Consider the following 21,506-nt stretch of genomic DNA (forward strand, 5'->3'; position numbering starts at 1 on the left):
CATAGCTTCCAAGAGCGCTGGCCCGCGGTGCATTGTGGGTGGCTCTATCTGCTCGCCTTTGTAAACTCGCCGCCCGGGAGCCCTGGATGTTTGCTTTCTTTTTTTTTCTTTTTACCTCGCGGCGTTTCTGCCGCCCGTTGTCGCAAGGATTTGGCGGCGCGCTCTTTTTTAGCGCTCGTTCTGTGACACCAATGAGGATCGACATAACAAATTGCGACCTATTTGCCAATACATTAGCGAAAATTTTGTAGTCCACGCTTGACAGCGATATTGGTCTCTCGCCCTCGACGAAGCGAAGTCTTTCCTTGTCAGTTGTTTTCGCTATTAACACAGTGGGACTTTTGCAAAAGGATTGTGGGAGTGTATCCATGTCATATCTTATATGAAAAATATTCAGCAATATAAGAGCAAGCGTTTTCGTGAAAGCTTTGTAAAATTCGCCTGAGATAGGGCCAGGTGTTTTCAATAAGGGAAAGTTGTCGATTGCCTGCTCTATTTCCTGTATAGTAATGGGTCCATAATTGACTGCGCAATCATTGTCCTTCAAGGGGTTCACAAAAGAAACAAAACTAGCCTTGAGCTGAACGTCAGGATCATCAGAGGGAGAGATAAATAAACTGTTATAGTTCTTTTCTAGCGCCAAAGTAATGTCTCCATTAGCTTTTATGAGCACACCGTCAGAGTACAAGTCTGGAATAGCTTTAGAAATCGCATGGCGTTGCTCGTCAAGTAAAGTTTGGCGCGTCGATTGCTCTGAAATTAGGGTACGCTGGTACCGAGATCTACTACGTGCCCCTTGGTAGCGAACAGCATTATATCTCTGTAGTTGGCACTTAATATTTTCAATGTCGTTGATGTACTTTCCCGGCATTTCGAATTCCATCTCATAAAGATTGCAAAGACTTTTCAGAAGTATCTTTTCATCATTCTTTCTATAGAAAAACTTAACAGCCCCAATTTCTAAAGGTATAACATGAACTTTTTGTTTAAAATGCTCCCAAGTAGCGAAGATATGCAAACCAGTCGAAAAGAATTGCCTCACTGCCATCTGTACCAGATTCTTGAATTACTGAGCACAGAGGAGCTTCGCATTTGTTTTCCAAAGGGCCCACTGGGGACGAAATGCTTTGCGACGATTTTCACCAATTTGCTCAATAACAATACAATGGTCTGAGAATGATACAGCTTCGGTGCTGCAGGACATTTTACGAGAGAAGAGTGATGAGGACATGTAAATCCAGTCAAGGCGAGCATGAGAACTGCCATGTACTCGTGTGTATGCCGTTGTCCAATTCGAGCCAACGATGTCAATTAGTCCTGCATTATCTACAATACTGAATTAAAGCTCGCTACTCCTGTCTCTCTCTTCAGAAGGAATATTACGATCAATAGATTCAAATACATAATTGAAATCTCCCATAAGTACCGTGCATCTGTCTACGTCATTAAATTACGCACTTTTTCAAATTATTCTAGTCGTTGTGTAACCTAATTACCCCACATATAGATTGATAATTCGCCATGGCACTCCTTGCAACAGAAAATCACAGCATATATACCTACCCTCTTCTTCAACACTAGTGCAGAATGCTGAACAGGGTAGGCTCTTTCTCAGAAACAATGAACAGCCCGCTGATAAACCTTTTGCATGTGAGACACACACATTATATTGAGACATAAAAGGCCACAGGGCTTTCTCGGTCCCTTCCTCACTCTCGAGCTTTGTCTCTTGAATGGCGACAAAGTCGAGACGCTTCCCATTGAGAAGTCTACGGAGCTGTGCCTGTTTCTGCGAAGACCTACGGTCGCGTACGTTCAAGGTTGCAAAGATAAGTCGCAGAGACTGCGCCGTGGTGACTACTTCCCTATGCGCTTATCCTCCCACTTGATCAGTCCCAAGAGTTGGCGCAAAGGCATCCCTTGAACACCCACCAGGCCTCCTAGATAGGGCTCGGCGACACTTCCCCTTAGGCATTGACTTTCGGCGACGGCGTGTCTTCCTAGTCACTGAAGCTGGGTCACGCCCTTTGCTTGAATCCGATCTGTACGATGCGCGACGCTTCGGTATTGCTGCGTCCATAGAGCTGCATATGATCTTCTGACATAGCACCTTGATAAAAAAGCAGGTGCGGAGCTGCCGCGAGAGCAGGTGAAGAACTCTCTGCGGGATCCAGCCCAGAGTCTCTGTCTTGTACTGGCTGTTGTTCGGCATCTTTATGGGTCAGCGCAACAGCACTTTTCAAAGGAACTTCTACTTGCGCTAGGGGTTGTACAAAGCCATTTTGGGTATTCTGCTTACATGATTCACTTGGCTTTTTGCACGCAGAAGTTTCAACTGTGTCAACGGTGAGTGAATTTCTTTCCTCTTCTGGATTCTTTGTGGTAGAGCCCTCAGCATCTAAAGTTGTCGGAGTGTCTCCCGTTGCGTCCAGAACCTCAGTGGCATCCATAATATGCTCTTGTAGGCTATCATCTCGCTGTTGTGTGCGCTGTCGCACCTCTTTGGCGTATGTCATAACACAATCCTTGGCCGAATGACCGAAGCGTCGACAGTCGTCACAGTGAGGGGTTCTGCAGTTTCGACGGTTGTGTCCAACCTTACAGTGTCCAACCTTACTGAAGGCAAAGTGCTGGGCGGCTGGGTATCAGGACAAGGCTTTGCACGCCGCAGTCAACAAGAATATGGGGAATATCAGAAACGCGAACTCCATCGCCAAGGGACAAAAGAACCTCCGTATTTAGCGTCCACATTTGTTCCGTGTCTGCTACTTTCCAGCTTTTTTTGTGATATTGTCTTGAACTTCCCAAAAGGTTGCAGTGCCTCGCGAACATAGGCTTCCTCTAAGCGCTCAGGAAGCCACATACGCTTCACCTTTTTTTCCGTGGGCTCCGGGTCAATAACTTGGAATCGATTACTTTTGACGCGAAATTCGTCTCTTGTGACCAACTTTGTTTTCAGCAGCGTTGACTTGCATGTGATCATCCAAACATGAGACATTTGAAACTGACCTATGTAGCTCATTTCCTTCAAGTCAATGATGTCCCGAAGAGCGTCTCTGAATTCTTGAACACGGTAAGGGCGACCTGCTAAGTCTGCATGTAGAAAAACAGAGACCACAACGAGCTTACCGGTGGGAAGGCAAGGAAGTACAACACGGCAGTCATTGCCGCTGGCTGAAGCCTGAGCAGCGCCTCGGCCCATGGCCGATAAATCATTCGAAGCGGAGAACATGAAAAACGCGACTGTTCAGAACGTCATCTTCGTCTTTCACCACTGAGCCACCGAAAGGTACCTTCTTCAACGTTCCAGCGGCAGGTTATTCATATCTACCACTTACCACTGTTGGCGGGCCTCTCGGGTTACTATCGTGTTTTCAGCATTATCAGCAAGATGGCGCAGTGAGCGCGCAGCGGCTCTGGTACGGCTTTCATCCCCATTGGTCACCACAGGACATCCTCCTCCAACTAAAACACGAGATTGTCAACCTACGCAGTGGTACACTCAAGCGGAAAGGGCCATTATTGCAATTGATTTCAAGGGTGCCTTTGAAAATGTTCGGCAGTTCACTATCTTGGTAAACTTATGGGAACTCAGGTGTGGTTGAAAATTATATGCATATGTGCGGGACTTCTTTACGTACAGACAAGTCACTATCCGCATAGGGGACCTCAAATCTCAACCCATCACCATGGGTGATTTCGGTACGCCCTAAGGGGCTGTCCTTTCTCCGCTCCTCTTCAATATCGCCCTCATGCGCTTCCTGGACGCCCTAAATAAAATTTCGCAAGTACGCCACGCCATATACGTGGATGACGTCAGAATTTGGAGCCGGTCTGGTAACCTGGGTCAGGTAGAAGAAGCCTTCCAACAGGCTGCCTCCATCGTAAAAAAAGATAAGACGCAAGAGTAGTCTGGAGTGCTCCCCCACCAAGTCAGAAATACTAGTATATAGAAATAAGGCATCTCACAATACATCCCTCAACGTTCAACTCAATGGAACGTTAATTAAAGAGGTTGAAACCATCTGAATTGTGGGGGCCCCCTTCAATAACCGGGCCAACAACTCATTTGCTTTACATACACTAAAAACGCTCTGCCTACAAATCTCTCGCATGATTAGTCGGGTGGCTAACCGACGGCGAGGGATGAAAGAACATGACATAATGCGACTCATTCAGGCATTTGTTATCAACCGCATAACCTATAGCTTTTCTTACCGGAGGGTCTTCAAAGCAGACGAGCACAAAACAGACAGAGTCATACGTGTGACTCTTAAGAAGGCTCTGAACCTTCCCCCGTGGACCCTCCCAGAACGTCTGCTTCAAATGGGGCTCGACAATACCGTATCAAAACTATTCCTTGCACACCTCATGAATCAAGTCATGCGCCTCGCCGTCACTAAAACGGGACGGAAAACACTATCAGAACTTGGCATCGAAGCCCCCATTAGGAAAAGAGGAAAACAACATATCTTACATGAATGGAGGCAGAACTTCATCATCATACCACTTCCACGCAACATGCATCCTCAGTTCCACGAACATCGACGTCGGGCACGGGCAAGTTCACGGCTACTCAGATACTGAGGGTGCCTTCTTTGTCGATGCAGCTGGACCAGTGAATGGCAAATATACAGCAAGCGTCATTCATTGTGGAAAACAGCTTGATTGTATATCAGCCCAGGACACAGACACAACTAGTTTGGAAGAAGCAATAATCGCCCTCGCTTTACGAAACCCAAGGTCCACTTTCCTTCTAACACATTCAAAAGCAGCCTACCGAATTTTCGTAAAGGCTACATTGGCCCCACTGCGCATCGAATTCTTACACAACTTTCGTCCTCACGCTCAGAGGGCGAATGGAAGCAGCTGATATGGATACCCGGCCACTGCGGAGTTAGAGGCAATGAGCTCGCCCATGCCTCGGCCCGAGAATCACTTTTCCGGACCTCTGACCCCGGAATATCGCACCCGGCCTCATCTATGCGTATGGACCCGTTCCTAATATACGCAGATATTCTCGAACATCAGAGACTCGAAAGACGGAATCTTCCGCCCCCGGCGACAAAGCTCAGTAAAGAATCTCAGGTAGCATGGCGTCGCCTGCAGATCTTGTCTTACCCAAATCTATACATACTGTCTAAGACAGATCCCGACACATACGCACAACAGTGCAGGTGTTGCGTCACTAAAACAGCCAACCTGTACCACATAGTATGAGAATGCCCACACAATCCACCTCTACAACCCAGAGCACAGCACAACACTGTAGGGTGGGATGCAGCTCTGTCCAGCTCGTATCCGAAGACCCAAGAGGCTCTCGTGAGACGAGCGAGGACAGCGGCCCGTGCCAATGGGTCCCGGACAAAGGAGCCCACTTACCGACACTCCTTCCTTGGTCACAAATAAATGTTTTAGTCTCTCTGATCTCCCACGCGTACTTTGGCCCGCAGGGAGAACAAGGGGGTGTACGCTCGATGACGTGCCTTATCTTGCAGTAGGGAGAATGCCACGCCTTGGCTAGTCTTTGAGTTTCATTGAAACGATTCTGTTGTATAACCGGGCGCACGAGGGTCACTGAAATCGTTGCGCAACCTCCGTTTGCGAAAAGGACGCGCATTCCAGACACAGTGAAGTAACAACTGAGACGCTTATTCGCCCTAATCTGTACCTGTGAGTACGTTTAGTGTGTCCTTTGTGCGTGAGAAAAGCAGGGCACGTTTCGATCTGCTTGCCATTCTGCGCGTGTCCTTCCAATTTCTTATATGCCGTTCATTGCTTCGACTTTGCGGCAAAGCTGTGACTTTTTATGATTGCAAGAATAATGTGAAAACAGTACAATTCAGGTCCCCCATAACGCTTGATTACCTTCATGTTTTCACTACATTAAACATTTTGTTATTAATAAAATGACCAACTGCACAACAGGGCTCACGGCTGCCCCGTCGTCTGTACAGACAGATCCATATCGATTCATTGATGTCAACTTCCCTAAATTGCTATACCACAATTACTGATTGTGTATCGCATCAGCAACGTTGTCAGTTTTCGTCATTACGTCGTCTTCCTCGCACAGTGGCCCGCAGGGTGGGCTTGTGGCGTCACCCAATCTCGCCGCGCTGGAAGCCTCGACTTGGCCGGGGAGGGCCACCGAGGCCGGGCACGTGGCGGCGGCCTTAACAACCGCCAGCACGGACCTACCCGAAGTGATCAACGAAGCGAGCAGCCGCGGCAACCTCTAGGAGGTCTAGGGCGTCGCCCATTTCGAGTGCGCCAGGTCGAGCACATTGGGAAGACATTCTGTAGACCGCCCGGCCTCGAGGCGAGCCCGTCGTCGGTATGCAAGGCGTCCTGTGTCGATGCAGCTGCAGCGCCGGACGAGCGTGAGGCCCAGCTACCACGCATGGCTAGTCGGGCCTCTTCGATTTAGTTTTTTGTTTTGTTGTAAATATATTGTGTTGACGCGTATCTGTGACATCTCATTCATCGCCCACCAGATAATATTGCACCGACCTTGGAGTTAGACATTTCAGCGGGGTGACTATTAATGGCAGAGCTAGTACAGGAGTGGCGAGAGAGCCGTGTTCTAGCACATAAACTGCATCGTACGGGTGTACGTACTTTAGTTTCTAAATGCATATTGTCGCGGTACAACGCGAATAAAACACAGATACACCTTGGGACGACGAAAGGCAGCGTGTCCTGAACAGCTCAGTCACAAGATCGTCTTCTTCAGCCTCGAGAGAAGCTAGAGGCCCACTACCTTGTGCCCACTAAATGCCCCATCATCGTTATCGTCCACATGTAGACACGCGTCATTTGCCTCTCTCCCAAAGAGCATCGCCCCGATGCGCAGTCTGTAATGCAGTTTTTTTTCTAAATTAAAGTATCATGCAATCACTCGCTGACGTAGGGTTTCATGCGGACTACGTGAACGAGTTCAGGATGGTGCTGGCGACGCCTTGTACTATACGAACAGTCGGGAACAACTTCGTAAGTGACATCGCTCAGTCGTCGCACAGCTAGGTACGGTCCAAAGTATCTTCTTAAAAGTTTTTCGGAAAGTCCTCGTTTTCGTATGGGCGTCCAAACCCATACTTTGTCGCCAGTTTGGTAGACGACTGTTCTGCGGTGAGCATTGTAGCGGCCTGCATCGTAGTCTTGCTGCTGGCTGATCCGTAAACGTGCAAGTTGCCTAGCTTCTTCTGCGCGTTCCGTAAACGTGTCGGCGTCCGGGACGATGTCGTCGCCTTCGTGCGGTAACATTGCATCTAACATGGTTCGTACTTCCCGTCCATGAACGAGGCTGAAAGGTGTCATGCGGGTCGTTTCTTGCTTGGCCGTGTTGTATGCAAACGTTATGTAAGGCAAGATTGTATCCCAGTTTTTGTGTTCGACGTCAACGTACATCGAAAGCATGTCTTCAATGGTTTTGTTTAGACGCTCTGTCAGCCCGTTTGTTTGTGGGTGGTATGCGGTGGTCTTACGATGCGTTGTTCCACTCAGCATCAAAACATGGTCCAAAAGAGCTGCTGTAAATGCGGTTCCTCTGTCTGTGATTACGACGGTTGGTGCACCATGCCTCAGTACAATATTCTCGATAAAAAATCTTGCCACCTCCGCTGCTGTACCTCTCTGGATAGCCTTTGTCTCGGCATAACGGGTCAAATAATCCGTCGCGACGATAACCCATCGGTTGCCTGCAGTAGAAGTAGGGAGTGGGCCCAAAATGTCCATGCCGATCTGGTGGAATGGAGTCATTGGGACCTGTATGGGTTGCAGGAGGCCAGCTCGTTTAGTTGGCGGTGACTTGCGTCGCTGGCAGTCTAGACAGGTACGGACGTGGTGCTTCACGGCTGTGGTTAATCTTGGCCAGTAATACCTTTGCTGTACCCTGGCCAACGTTCTTGTGTAACCCAAGTGGCCAGAGGTAACCTCGTTGTGGCATGCTTTCAGTACTTCGGTGCGAAGGGCTGCTGGGATGACGAGCAGATAGGCAGATCCCGTCGACGAAAAATTTCTTTTATAGAGTACTCCGCCACGTAAACAAAATGATGACAACGCTCTTGCGAAAACTCTTGGCGCCTTCCGAGATCTGCCATCCAAGTAGGTAATTAAGCCAAGCAACTCAGCGTCGTCTCGTTGTTGCTGCGCAATGGTGGTCGTGTCGAGGACACCGAGAAATGATGTTTCCTCCTCCTCGGGTAGGGTTGCCGACTCAATGGGTGAACGGGACAAACAGTCGGCGTCCATATGTCGCTTCCCTGACTTATGTACGACTGTCATGTCGAATTCCTGCAGCCTGAGACTCCAACGCGCTAATCGGCCGGTAGGGTCTTTAAGATTAGTTAACCAACACAGTGAGTGGTGGTCGCTAATTACTTTGAAGGGGCGGCCATATAAATACGGACGAAATTTTGTAACCGCCCATACCACGGCGAGACACTCCTTCTCAGTCGTGGAGTAATTAGCCTCAGCACGTGTTAACGTTCTGCTTGCGTAAGCGATTACCCTTTCTGCGCCATCTTGCTGCTGCACAAGCACAGCTCCCAGACCGACATTGCTAGCATCGGTGTGAAGCACCGTAGGGGCTCTCTCGTCGAAGTGGGCAAGGACTGGGGGTGTTTGTAGTCGCTGGCGAAGATCGTTAAAAGCAGCTTCCTCTTCGTTATTCCACTCAAAGGTGACGTCTTCTCTTGTTAGGCGAGTTAGTGGTGATGCTATGCGTGCGAAGTCTGCGATAAATCGTCGATAATACGCGCAGAGGCCGAGAAAGGCTCTTTCATAAGGGCTCCTTCCCTTATGAAAGTTTATTTCCCTTCAGTGGGGATGAGCACTGTACAAATATACGGCAGAGGACAAATTATTATTTTTTGGCACCGAGATGGTTATGAAACAAACGATCGATCGATTGATTTGATTGGTTCAAATTTGTCATCGGTACCTGTGCTGACCATTTGCATTCGTGTATAAGTGCAAATATTGCACCACAGTCCATCCCTAGCTCCTGTGCTTTCATTGTGTACGAAACTCTGAAATAAGCAAACACTGTTTCACAGTCCTTTTTAGATTCTCGAGCAATCTGCAAAAATGTGCTCGCTAGGTTTTTCAGCCTTCACACCTAAATTGTATCTGTATAATGGATTGGTACAGTTAATTGAAATATAGTACCTTAATTCACAACAACGATCTTGTTGGGTTCTTTTTTTTTTCGTCTTTTTGTACAAAACGCGGAAGCCAATAGTGTTGTACAGTCTTTTTCTGATTCTCTATCACTCAGCAAAAATATGTGGTCAACATTTTTTAGCCAACACAGGTAAATTCCATCAGTATTGTGACACGGCTTAGTACTGATATTCGAAATTTAGTATTTTATTTGACCCCGCTCGAATTCATTTTCTTTTCTCGCCTTAAGTCCTCCTTAAGTGCATACAGCGAAGCCGTTGAAGGTTTGGAGCAACCAGCATACATCCTATGTATGCAAGAACTCTTAACTCATTGCCGCACGATTCATGGCCGATCATCATAGTGGCTTGAGCCACTCCTCCTGGGTCCAACCAAGGACGTTGGTATAGCAGTGCTCTCGACGATTAGCTACAACAACGCACTGTAAGAGCTACGTGGGATACGTATGATGTCGACGCGTAGGGTAAAAGTCAATTTAATGCCCGGATACTGCAATAAAATTTGCTGAGTCCACTGAGAATTTCATTTTCAGCAGACTAAGGTCCTTAGTTGAAACAAAAGACCTTACAGCAGACGGGATCGCAGTGGCATCTGGTGAAGCAGATCTGAACAACGCTTTTTTCCCCTTCGTGCCCTCTGGGATTCGCTTCGGTAGCAGGACGAAACGCGAACTTAACCCAAAGGATGCACCACGCAGGGCACACAAACGCCGACGTGCGAGTGCCATTATTAGACACTGAAACGAAAAATTGTTTTTTATTGCGATATAGATTTGTCCTTAAGGCATATTATTTTGTGCTTATATGTGCACTGAATTCGCGGAGTTAGGCCGGTGTTTTGTATGTAGTGAAGTAGTGATTTGTAGAATATATTGCCATGTATCAATCGCCTCCAAAGGAGGAAGCAGTCAGCTGAATATTGAGACCGAAGCCTCACCAAACCTAGACTTACTTAATAAAATGCACCCACCAGACTACCCTGCGCACTGCCTGTGGTGCAATCAGAAAACCACACTAACGCGCACTGCATGTACAGTCACGCTCAATATAAGTTTCAACAAGCTGTCTGAGCCCAAATTAGCCCGAATACTTCAATGTGGCACCTGCATAATAAAAGAAAGGTCAAACTGTCTCATTCAGCGGTATTTTCTGAACCAATTTAACGCCTAACGGTGTCAGTGTTCAGGCTTGGGGTTTATTTAGCCGCAGTGAGCGTGTAGCAACGTTGTAACTCGTATTGTGCGCCATACTGTACCTGCCGGTTCATCCCCAGCCATTGACCGAGTGAGTGTGGACTGGTGGGTGGGGTTGCTGGCCAGCAATAGTCTTGACGATAGGATTGCTTTGATCGACAAGGCACGCAGGAGGGTAACTGCCCGCAGCACCTTGGAGTGATTGCGGCCGGTGCTGCTAGGTGGGCGTTGAGGACCAAGGTGGTCTCGCACCACAAACCCCCTACCTATGAACAAACGCTTTAGATGCGAAGCATATTATGATCGAGTTCAATTCGTTGTGCGGCGTGACATACCTCACTGCGCATTCACGTCCCCTCTCCGTCTCTCCTAGCCTACGTCTCTCCTATTTCACTGACCTTGCAACACTGACGCAGGCAGCGTCTGCTAGCACGGATGTGTTTAGAAAAAAGTTGCTAACGATTTAGAGCATGAGATACTCTACTATGGGAGAGCCTAAAGGGGTTGTGAAACGCTCGCTGTAAAAGGACAATGCGAAACCACCGGCGTCTACACGCAATTATTAGGTGACGTCATCATAAGTAATGCTTTGCCTATGCCTATCGAGGAACGCGGAACTCTTCGGTACATGCGAGCTCGCCACTATGAATACCCATCAGCGTCTCTGCCATAAGCAATCTTCGCTAACTTGAACTCTGACGTCATATTAAGCAGCGTTCTTGTAGGACGCGTATCGCGTATGGCATACACTGATGAGCGCCTCTTGCGCACGCTCGATATGCAGTAGAGCTCCACGTTTCTCTATAGGCAAAGCATCTATACTGGTCCACTCTGGCTGATGTTATAGTTAGCGCATGTGGCTGCCGATGGTGCCGCATTGTCATTGTAAAGCGACCGTTTCACGACCCCCCGTGGGCATCACACGTGAGGCCGTATCGACAAACATTACTCCGTAAACGAGTCACCATATCCAGCTTTTCTGCACATCAGCGGCTTAGTTAGCGTGAATGACACCAGGTGGCGTGTTGACCTTACAGAATTCAGAAGTCCCGCCATGACGTATGGATTGACGTAGCAAGGCATAAAATATAATAAAGAAAATGGTGCACACAGCCTGTGACTGTCGCTTCACCTCAATGCGCAGATAACAGTGCGGTGTGTCGGCGTTATTTAGACGGCGACGACTGGCAATGAATTGACAGTTGTTCTAGACATATTGTGCCAGACAGCTCGCAGCATTCCACACGAAATGTCTGGCCGTCATAGACGCACCCTTTGTGTATCAAAAAAAGCTTATTTGTTTCTTGTTTCTTTGTTTTTAGTTTTTGCGCTGCCGCATCGATAGGGATATTAGAGAAGCATGCTGCTTTCAGGGTTTTGTGTTCACTGAGTGCCAAGCATTATACGCTTTCGTACGAACAGGTCACTCCGGTTGTAGAATAACCAATGTTTTGTGCGCGCTACCTAAGTTATGCTCGCTTGCTCTTTGCGTTACGGTAAAGTAAAGCTGGATAACTTTAAGAACGCTAGAAATGAGAGTATGAAAACGAAGTGTAAGATCTGTGCTTTTCTTTTTCATTTAGTTCTTGTCGAAATGACGCTGCCACCTCTAGCGTGGCGCCATCGAAGTGGCTGTGGCTCGAACTTACGCAGGCAGGCTTGCTTTCACACCGCACCATGACACCGGTGTCGCACGGACATTTTCGCTCGCGATCAAGGCTGGTACGCATCGAGTTCGGTTCAGAGGTTATGCACTCAGCGATTGAAAGTAACCATGCAAACATGTCAGGGGAATAATTACGTGGAGCGGCACTGCTGCGACACTAACAAACACCACCTCAGACTATGTCATCATCAAACCTGCGATCAAGCGCACCCGTGTCAGCCTGTCAACGCTGTCGGGTCCGTGCGCTCCGCGCACCGTAGTGGCTACCCGCGCGAAAAAAAAAAGAGATAAAAAGCAACAACGTTCGCCTTAGTGGAAAGCTTACGAGAGAGTAGAACATAAAATACTATAGGTTCATTTCAAATTTATGAAACCTCTAAATATATGGAAAGGTAGTTGAGGGAGTTTTAACTAATGAGGAAGTTTTACTGTTTAATAAAGTGTCATTCTTTAAATATACATTCTAGATTACGAGGAGTTCTTGGAAAAGGAGTAGTAACCTCGCTTTTTCTTTTTAATATATTGCTAAGCACTATTCCCAGTCATGATGAAGTATACCCACATGTATATGCAGAAGATATAGTGTTTTTTTTTCTTAGACAGTGATATACAATCGATAATATCACCTAAAAAGTACAAGTGAGCAATTATTAACCGGTAGCAGGCTATCTAATTAGGTCTTCATGTTTCAAACAGCGCAATTACAATTTAACCTTTATATAACACAGTCACTATTATCTAGAATAACTTGCAACCTGCTAAATATATCACAGTGAAACTCGGTAAAATATTAGGGAATATCTTATGATAACCACCTCCTTTGGCATGCGACCATGAAAGGAGTATGGGGAACTGAGAGTCTTACGAAGGATGTGCAGTATTCGATCAGGGATATGGAGAGAACCACTATTTATGTTTTACGAAATCTACATACATGCAGCATTTCAGGACACCGGCGGTTTAGCCCCGTATTAGCATTCGGATGTGTTTTATATTCTGGTGCACTGGCTTATAAATTGTGGAAAGGGAGGCCAAAGTTTATTGCTTCGATTACCGAAATTCACATCCAATAAGGTCCTCTACTTAGAAGCCAGGTTATCTTCTCTTTTGTGCAGATTAGGATACTAACTGTGCATTTATTCCTTAAGATTAATGGGAATTCTATAAAACTAAAAACATATTTTGTTGTATACATAAGTATGAGTGGTATTTTATGTATCTTATTGATTTCGATTTCATACAGCACAATTGGGCTTCGTAGAAGTACTTGTTGGGCCATTAAATGTTAAACTGAGTGAAGTTCATTGCATCGGCAATGAAAGACAAGTTTAAAAACGTTTTTCACAATATATATCTGAATCATGCAAAAAATTTGTAATACTCTATATTAAACCAACTGTATGTTAAACCAGCGACAAATGTAAAAAAAAAACTATAACAACAGATGCCCCACACTCTGAAAAAAAAAAATCTGGCAGCGGTATTTTTTCTGAGACTTTCAATTGTTTACTTTCAATAAGGCTTCCCAAATTCTTATCAGTTTCTCCTGTGAAATGGCATTATGAAAACTCAGCCCATGAATCTCAAGTGTTGCCATAGTTACAGATACTTCATCTGTGTTTGGCACTCACTAAAAATAGCTTTTCTCAATTATCATGTGGCCACAAAGGAACAAAAATTAACGAAAATGACGAAATAGCGGACGCTCCAGCAAAAGGCACTCTCATTGATCCAATATTGTCAATTATTCTGACAACTGCCCTCACGATTCCTGACAAATTGAGAAGGTGAGTGATGACTTGACCCTGTGAAGTCATTTATCACTCAACTATACGAGTATTGACACCTCTTGTTTCCTTGGCGTAGCAATATATGTTCAACGCGAAAAGTGGTATAGTTACTTTTATAAAATTAAGCTCTCGTTTTTCGAAATTGAAATATAGTATATATGCACAGAGGTGGTCTAGCTCCTTCCCCTCTTTGCTGGTGTAGTAACAGGTATGAAACAAGTGAAAATTATTTTTTATCATGCATCCACTTCAACTCACTGAGGAGAAACATTTTCAAAATGGCTTTTAATTGAATCGGATTGAATTTCGTCTCTTCGAATGATGATGATAATGATGAGCCTTTAGCTTTGCTCGCACTGGCCCACAAAGGTTGATCGGCCAAGAACAGGGCGGCAGTATCATCAAGTGAGTTAATTATGAGTCAGGCATTCAGTTAGTCTCGTAGCCGGAAATAATAATAACAATACACTAACAAGGTGATCTTTTTGTTGTGATTATGTACGCACACACCGCAGAGTAAACCTCCCTGTGGCTATAACCTAATGTAAATCCTCCGAAGGATAAAATTACTGCCACGCGTATTTTTAAACTTATAGCTTCTCAATTGGTTCGACCAGGTATCTTTTACCTTTGATAAGAATATCGGTGACAGAATAAAAAGAAATGATCAATTGATTATTCTATCTGAGGCAGCCTCTCGCAGTTATTGTCACTGACGCCTCCATTCTACGGTGAAATTTGTTTTAATGATTTAGGGCGGAGTTGACCTGAACTGCCTAAGTTTGCGTCAATAAGTTAGTTGACCGGTTTTATAAATCTTTAGTCTTACAATTATTATGTGAACACTTTTTATATGAATAATTCGTTTTTTGGCCAGATCCAAAGAGTGGGCGTGAACCACGCATATAGGTAATCTTCATCATGCTTATCATCAAAAGGTAGAGCGGCTTCAGGTGAAAAAAAATAAACATAAGTGATGACAAGAAGACCAAAAAACGAGTAAGCACAGTTCGGCGCAGGCTGCACCAAAATGTTTGGCCACTTTCGCGATTGGTATAAATTGTTCTGGATAAGATTACACTCAGGACACGAGTAGTAAATCTTGTTCTTGAACTTACGTCAGTACCAGAGATTGCACTGGAATGTTTCATCACTGGTGTATAGAGGATTTAGAGAAACCAACAATGCGTTTTGGTACCGGTTCAATCACGGCGCGCGTGTGCTCTCTATGCTTCCTTAGCCGATACATAGAAACGTTCCCACCACCGGGCATACCTTAGAATTATTTTGGGCCGACGGTACTGAAAGTGGCATTCACTTCACAATATAAGCACGAACTGCACGAGGAACTTGTAATTCACAAGTTGAAAGCGGCTTCTAGCAGCCTAAATGAAAATGCTGATGAATTGTCTAGTGTGCTTGCATATTATAGCAACGCTTCCTAAAATTTGACAATAGTATACAGTGTATGCAAAGTTTCATGCTGCCACAGACTATCTCTGTTTGTGTTGGCAATCATTCTATCACGAAAGTGTTATTTTTTCTTGTATTTATTTATCTGATTTTGTTCGCAGAGTGACATCCTTTGCTATGCACACTTTTCACGGTGCCAAATGAGTGCTAAGTCTCGCAGTATCTCATTGGATACATGCCTGCTTTCTTATCTAACGGGATAAAGTTGTTTGGGCCATGACGATTCGCATTGCAGTGCTCTGTCCATCATGCACTGCTCGCTATATTTCACATATTCCATCATCAACAGAGTGTTTTAGCGAAAATCGCCGAGTAATGAAAAAAAATTATACAGGGGAACTACGCATTTCTTATTAGTGCAGTATGCTTCTGCGCCATATAGAGCATGTCAGAATTTTTTTTTAGTCTGTCAAGCTTTGCAATTCACAAACATTAATTAATGAACATTGTAACAGTGACTCTAGAGAAATATTTTTAATCCGAAATTTGTAACCTTTAACACAAAAAAAATAAAATTTTCATTCTGCGGTAGGACAACTCCACGCTTAGTTTTCACCAGCCTCGTTTTAAAGTTTGCGAAATTGAAACGTTATCACGTCATGCCGCCTTACGCGCTGCGTTTTAGTGTCCTAAAATGTAGGTTCAATGAGTTATCAAATACTGTTCACGAAGGAAGGTCGCTTCAACAGGCTATGGTTGACTAAAGGCTGGTGCACACCGGCGACTACCTAGCAGCGGTCGCGCTACCATTTGCGACTGGTCGCAAACAGTCGCGACCGTTTGCTAACAGTCGACGCCGTGGGTTGCTAGGCCTAAGGTTAGGCTTAGCTCAGCCTAACACTGGGCTCAGCGCGTTTGAGCTATCACGATGGCTATGCAAGTCACTGTGCAAGGGAGGACATTTATCCCAAAGAATTCCAGTGTTCTGGATGGACAACGGCGCTTTCTAAGCGTAAGTCAACTAAAGAACCCGTGGTGGGCGCTGATGTTAAGGCCCACCATACGGCAAGAACGCTGGCACCCAATCTCCCGCCAACCTGAAGAAACCCCTCGCTAACGCGTCAAGGCTGCCTCATCTACCAAGGGAGCATTTTCGAATTATCGTTAGGCCTCGGGGAGGCCTGAACGTTAAGAATACCAGTAACGTCCGGATTTCTCAAGCCCTCACGACAGCGGCCCATCTCTCCGCTGCGGATATTACAGAAGACATCATTTGTCCTAATGTTATGCAGAACATTGTCGTGATTAGTATGTCATCGCAAGCCAACACCAAGGCCTATGCAAGTCTAGAGGCCATCACCGTTAATAACGCAAGATACGAGGTCAGCTCTTACATTGCTGCGCCCGACAACACATGCAAGGGCATCATTAGAAACATCGATATGGAAATTGACGACGAAGAGCTCAGAAGACTTCTTATTCAGCCGAGAAATCCCACTGTTCTTGAAGTGCGGCGAATCAAGAACTCTACCACAGTCGTTATCCTCTTCGAAGGACTTCGAGTTCCAAATTACGTTATGTGTGGTCCCAGCATAGTAAAGTGCACCCTCTACCGACGGCAGATAGATGTCTGCTATACCTGTGGTAGACTCGGCCACAGAGCCGACGTGTGTCCACTCCAGGAAATGTTATCTGTCGAGGTTGCGGAATGACCTCCCCTGGCGACCATCACGTTTGCTCACCGAAGTGCGCCTTCTGTGGAGGGCCTCATCCAACGGCCGACAGAACCTGTACACAAAGATTGGAGACATCTTACATCATCTGACAGCGCAGAAGAGAGAGACGCGACTTTGACAAGGACTTCCCACTGATACATCCCCTGTCCAAACCAGCCAACAAGTCCAGGTTCCACTCCAGGAGCTCGAGGGGGCGCTCCCCATACAGGAGCGATCCCCAATCCACAAGCCGTTCCTAGTCCCGGAGCTGTTCCCGATCACGGGGCCCGGCCGTCAGCAATCAGGTGCCTGCTGCCACAGCGACCGAGTGGGCCGACCGCATCAAAGGATCCCAGAAACAGGTAACGGGGGGCATACTGCCAGAGCGAAACAATGATGGAATTATTCAGCTGGAAAGGGAGAACGCTGCACTCAAAGAGGCGATCGCGCTACCTAGAGTAGAGATAGTTGCACTTAAGAATGCTAATAACGCTAAGAGTGAGGCTCCACAACCTCCTCAGGTTACTAGACTCGAAACGCCTGTTGAAACGCCTATGGAAACGCCCATGGAAACACCTATGAAAACGGCCATGGAAACGCCAGTAAAAAAATCCCGCTGAGACGCACGTCGAAACACCCATGAAAGTGCAGTGTACTGTCTGTCCAGCCAAAAAGAGTGCTTTGACGAGGGCCGCTTTTGATGAGGAACTGCATAGTTTTAAAACACAGATCAGAGACATGTTCCAGCCGCTTAGCCAAACAGTCGCATTGGTTCGTGTTAAGGTCGATACCTTGGCGGACAAGTTCAGCGCACTCGATGCCAAGGTCAATACGTTGGACGCTACCTTCTGTGCGTTGGACGCTAAAGTCAACGCGCTCGAACGCAGGCACATACCTCTCGAGCCTAACCATGGCGCGTCCGCCTAAAGAGTTCAGGATTTGGTAGTGGAAGTGCGGGGGGTTTACCCGTAAGAGGGCAGTTCTTCAGCAGTTCATTCGTTCTCACTCTGAAAAGCTGCACGTCATTTTGCTTCACGAGACGCTTTCGGATTCTGTCATTCTGCCGGGTTACACATCTCACGCTCTTTATGGAGATGGACGAAGGGGCCTTTGCACGCTCGTATCTGAAGGATACAGCTGTATCTCGCATGATCTTTCTATGAACAGCAGTAAAGTGGAACACTCATTGGTCGAAATAATTCCGAGGGGTCATTTAAAGAGTAGCGTTTTCATCCTGGATATTTATAATTCACCAACTGACTCGAAACAAAGGTTTGCGGCGCTCTTGAGTAGAGCTGCCGCCAGGGCCGGTAACCCCGCTTGTGGTGGCGGGTGATTTTTACGCTCCTCATCAGGGTCGAGTTTATCTGCGGTCATCCTGTAAAGGCGAGGATTTGTGGCAAGCAGCGGCGAACTTGAACCTCACCCTGGCCACGGACCCAGCATTTCCGACCAGGATGGGTAACTCCTGCACGAGAGACACCACGCCGGATCTTACATTTGTTGAAAATGTTGAATCTGCTACTTGGCACAACTTGCACGTGGATCTGGGTAGTGACCATAATGTCTTAGCTACCCATATCAGTGTAAAGGGCAAACCCGTAAGAGTTTAGTTTCACAGATTGGGATTACTTCCGGTATATTAGAAGAGAACGCGCAAGCTGAAGACTCAATCCCCAGCCTGGATCAATGGGCCAAACAGCTCAAGGGAGACTTTGGTGAGGCGACAAAAAAGATACACACAGATTTGGAAACGGATAATGTGGACAGCCACCTTGCGCACCTCCTAGAGGCCAAAAAATCGTTACTGAATAGGAGGAAGGGGCAGAGGCTCAAACGTCGGCTCCGCAAGAAAATTCCAGAACTTAAACGAATCATCGAGAACCACTGACAAACCCTCTCTAGGCAGCAGTGGGATAAGGTGTTCAATTCTGTTGATGGCCAAATGAGAATAGGAGGGAAATGGAATTTGCTAAAGCACCTTTTGCACGAGTCGAATTCCAAGAGAAATCAAAGGCTAGCCATTGCTAAACTGATACATACCGCAAGACAGTCTGATTCTGAAGACGCTATACTGGATGGTTTGGCTCACAGATATTTACCCATTGGCTCCTCGAGATGTTCAGACTATCCGTCTTACACTGGACCCCCTGGCAATGAGCTCGGAGAGCCGTTTACCACCAACGACGTTTGGGAAGTTCTTCAAAACCTTAATTGACGATCGGCTCTGGGGCCGGATGGCATCTCGAACAAGGCCTTCAGGAACCTGGAAGACGAATTCGCCAGTTTCCTTACCGATGAGATCAATCGCATATGGAGAGAAGGTTCTGTCCCAGACTCTTAGAAAATGGCTTCGGTTGTCTTCATTCTTAAGCCAGGGCGACCTCTAGGTTTAGGCAATCTAAGGCCCATATCGCTAACGTCCTGTGTCGGCAAGGTAGCGGAGCACGTCATTTACAACCGTGTCTCTAAGTACATAGAGAAGAAAGGTCTTTTTCCTTACAACATGGCTGGGTTTCGTCCGTCTTTTTCCGCACAGGACACAATGAAGCTGCTCAAACCTCAAATCATAGACGTGAACACAAGGGACGTAAGAGGCATCTCGGATCTTGACTTGGAAAAAGCGTTTGACAACATCTCTCACGCGCACCTCTTAAACTCCATTTCAGACCTCGGACTAGGCGAAGCCTTCCACAGATACGTCAGCTCCTTTCTCGAATCCAGGAAGGCCACGCTCAATATCGGAGACCTCAAGTCCTCTCCTGGAGCACTGGGCCCTAAAGGCACGCCGTAAGGAGCTGTGATATTTCCGTTTCTTTTTAACATCGCTATATGCAAGTTGTCTACACTGCTATCTAACGTGAAGGGCATCAACCATACGCTTTACGCTGATGATATTACCATCTGGTGTCCCGGAGGTAGGGAAGGAGGAGTTGAGACTGCAATCCAGGAAGCCATCGATCAGCAAGAGCTCTTCCTTGCTGGCACAGGGCTGAGGTGCTCCTCGAGTAAATCAAAGCTGCTTCTATACAGGCCCAACAGAAAAGGAGCCAGGCCAGAAAACTGGAAGCCTTTCTCAGAGGCAGACATCGTACTTCACACTGGAAGTGGTGCCCCCATTCCGAGAGCGGACGCTATTGGAGTGCTGGGCATGATTATAGAGTCGCACGGGTGCAATGGACAAACCATCGCTAAGATTTCAACCAAGACCGAGAACATGATCAGGTTGATTAATAGGGTTTCGAACAGAAGGGGGGGGGGACTCAGAGAAGACAGTCTACTGAGGCTCTTTCATGCATTCCTCATGAGCCACATAACATACGTTGCTGCCATGCACTCTTGGTATTGATTCGAAAAGAAGAAGCAGGAAACTGATCAGAAAAAGCGTAAAGAGGGCGTTGGACATCCCCGTGCGAACAAGCACTGAACGGCTTATGCAGCTAGGAGTTCATAACACCCTTGATGAGATCATTGAAGCCCAAGAGACTACACAGCTAATGCGCCTGTCGTCTACGCCGGCTGGTAGGAAGATTCTGTCCGTCCTAGACCTCAGTCCGGCGCTCTTAGAGGATCACCGTCTTCAACTACCAGACGAACAGCGTACTGCGATCCAGGTTTTCCGTTTCCGCGAAACGTCCATCCTCAGCACAACGTAGGAAGGTGCCGGGCTAGGGCCATCTCACTTCTGAAGAACATCAGGAACGATCCTAATTCAGTTGGTTTTGTCGATGCCACTCAGTACGGTCGCTCAGCTAGGTTTTCTGTTATTTCCGTCAATCATATGGGCTCTATTATCAATGCTGCATCAGTTAGTGGCTCTACTACCTCAAGAGCCGAACAGTTGTAGTTCTTGCCCTTTTAGATGGCAGTAGATTGCAAATCTTCACCGACTCAAGGTCAGCGGTCAAGGCTTTCGCCTCTGGTTCCGTCTGTACTGAAGTATTTAAAGTACTTGAAAATAGGGCACTTTCTCCGCCTACCATTACCTGGTTTCCTGCACATCTCGAACACCTACTGGACTCTCAAATAAACCTGAAAGACAGTGCTCACTCCCGGGCGCGCGCACTAACCCTCCGCGCACGGGAGGACGTAGGTCCGCAGGTTGGCAGTGAGATGTTCAGGGACGCTTTACCTACATTCAGTGAAGTGGCTAAACACTACTAGTTGAGTAGGCGGTCATTTGCTCCACCACGCAACAAGTTGTCTGAACCTCAAGCCATCACGTTTAGAATGCTCTAGACCAGGTCCTATCTAAGTTTATTTTTCGTCAGCAGAGTCTCCTCAGAGGCTTTGACTCTACCTGTCCTGATTGTGGTGAGGTTAGTGACTTAGCACACATGCTTTGGCAGTGCCCCTCGTTACGGGGCCGAAGTCCGCTCACAGAAGAAGTTTGGGACTCTGCCTTACGATGTTCAGAGTTGCTAACACAACTACGGGCTGTCCAGAGAGCCCCCGACGCGCCGGTGAGGCTAGGCCTCCCCGTTCCTACGTGGGAGCGGCCCGCGATGTTGCTCTAAAAGGGCAGCGTTTCTCAGGACCCAATA

Source organism: Rhipicephalus microplus, chromosome 7 (genome assembly GCF_043290135.1).
Source record: "Rhipicephalus microplus isolate Deutch F79 chromosome 7, USDA_Rmic, whole genome shotgun sequence".
In the NCBI taxonomy this organism is placed as follows: domain Eukaryota; kingdom Metazoa; phylum Arthropoda; class Arachnida; order Ixodida; family Ixodidae; genus Rhipicephalus; species Rhipicephalus microplus.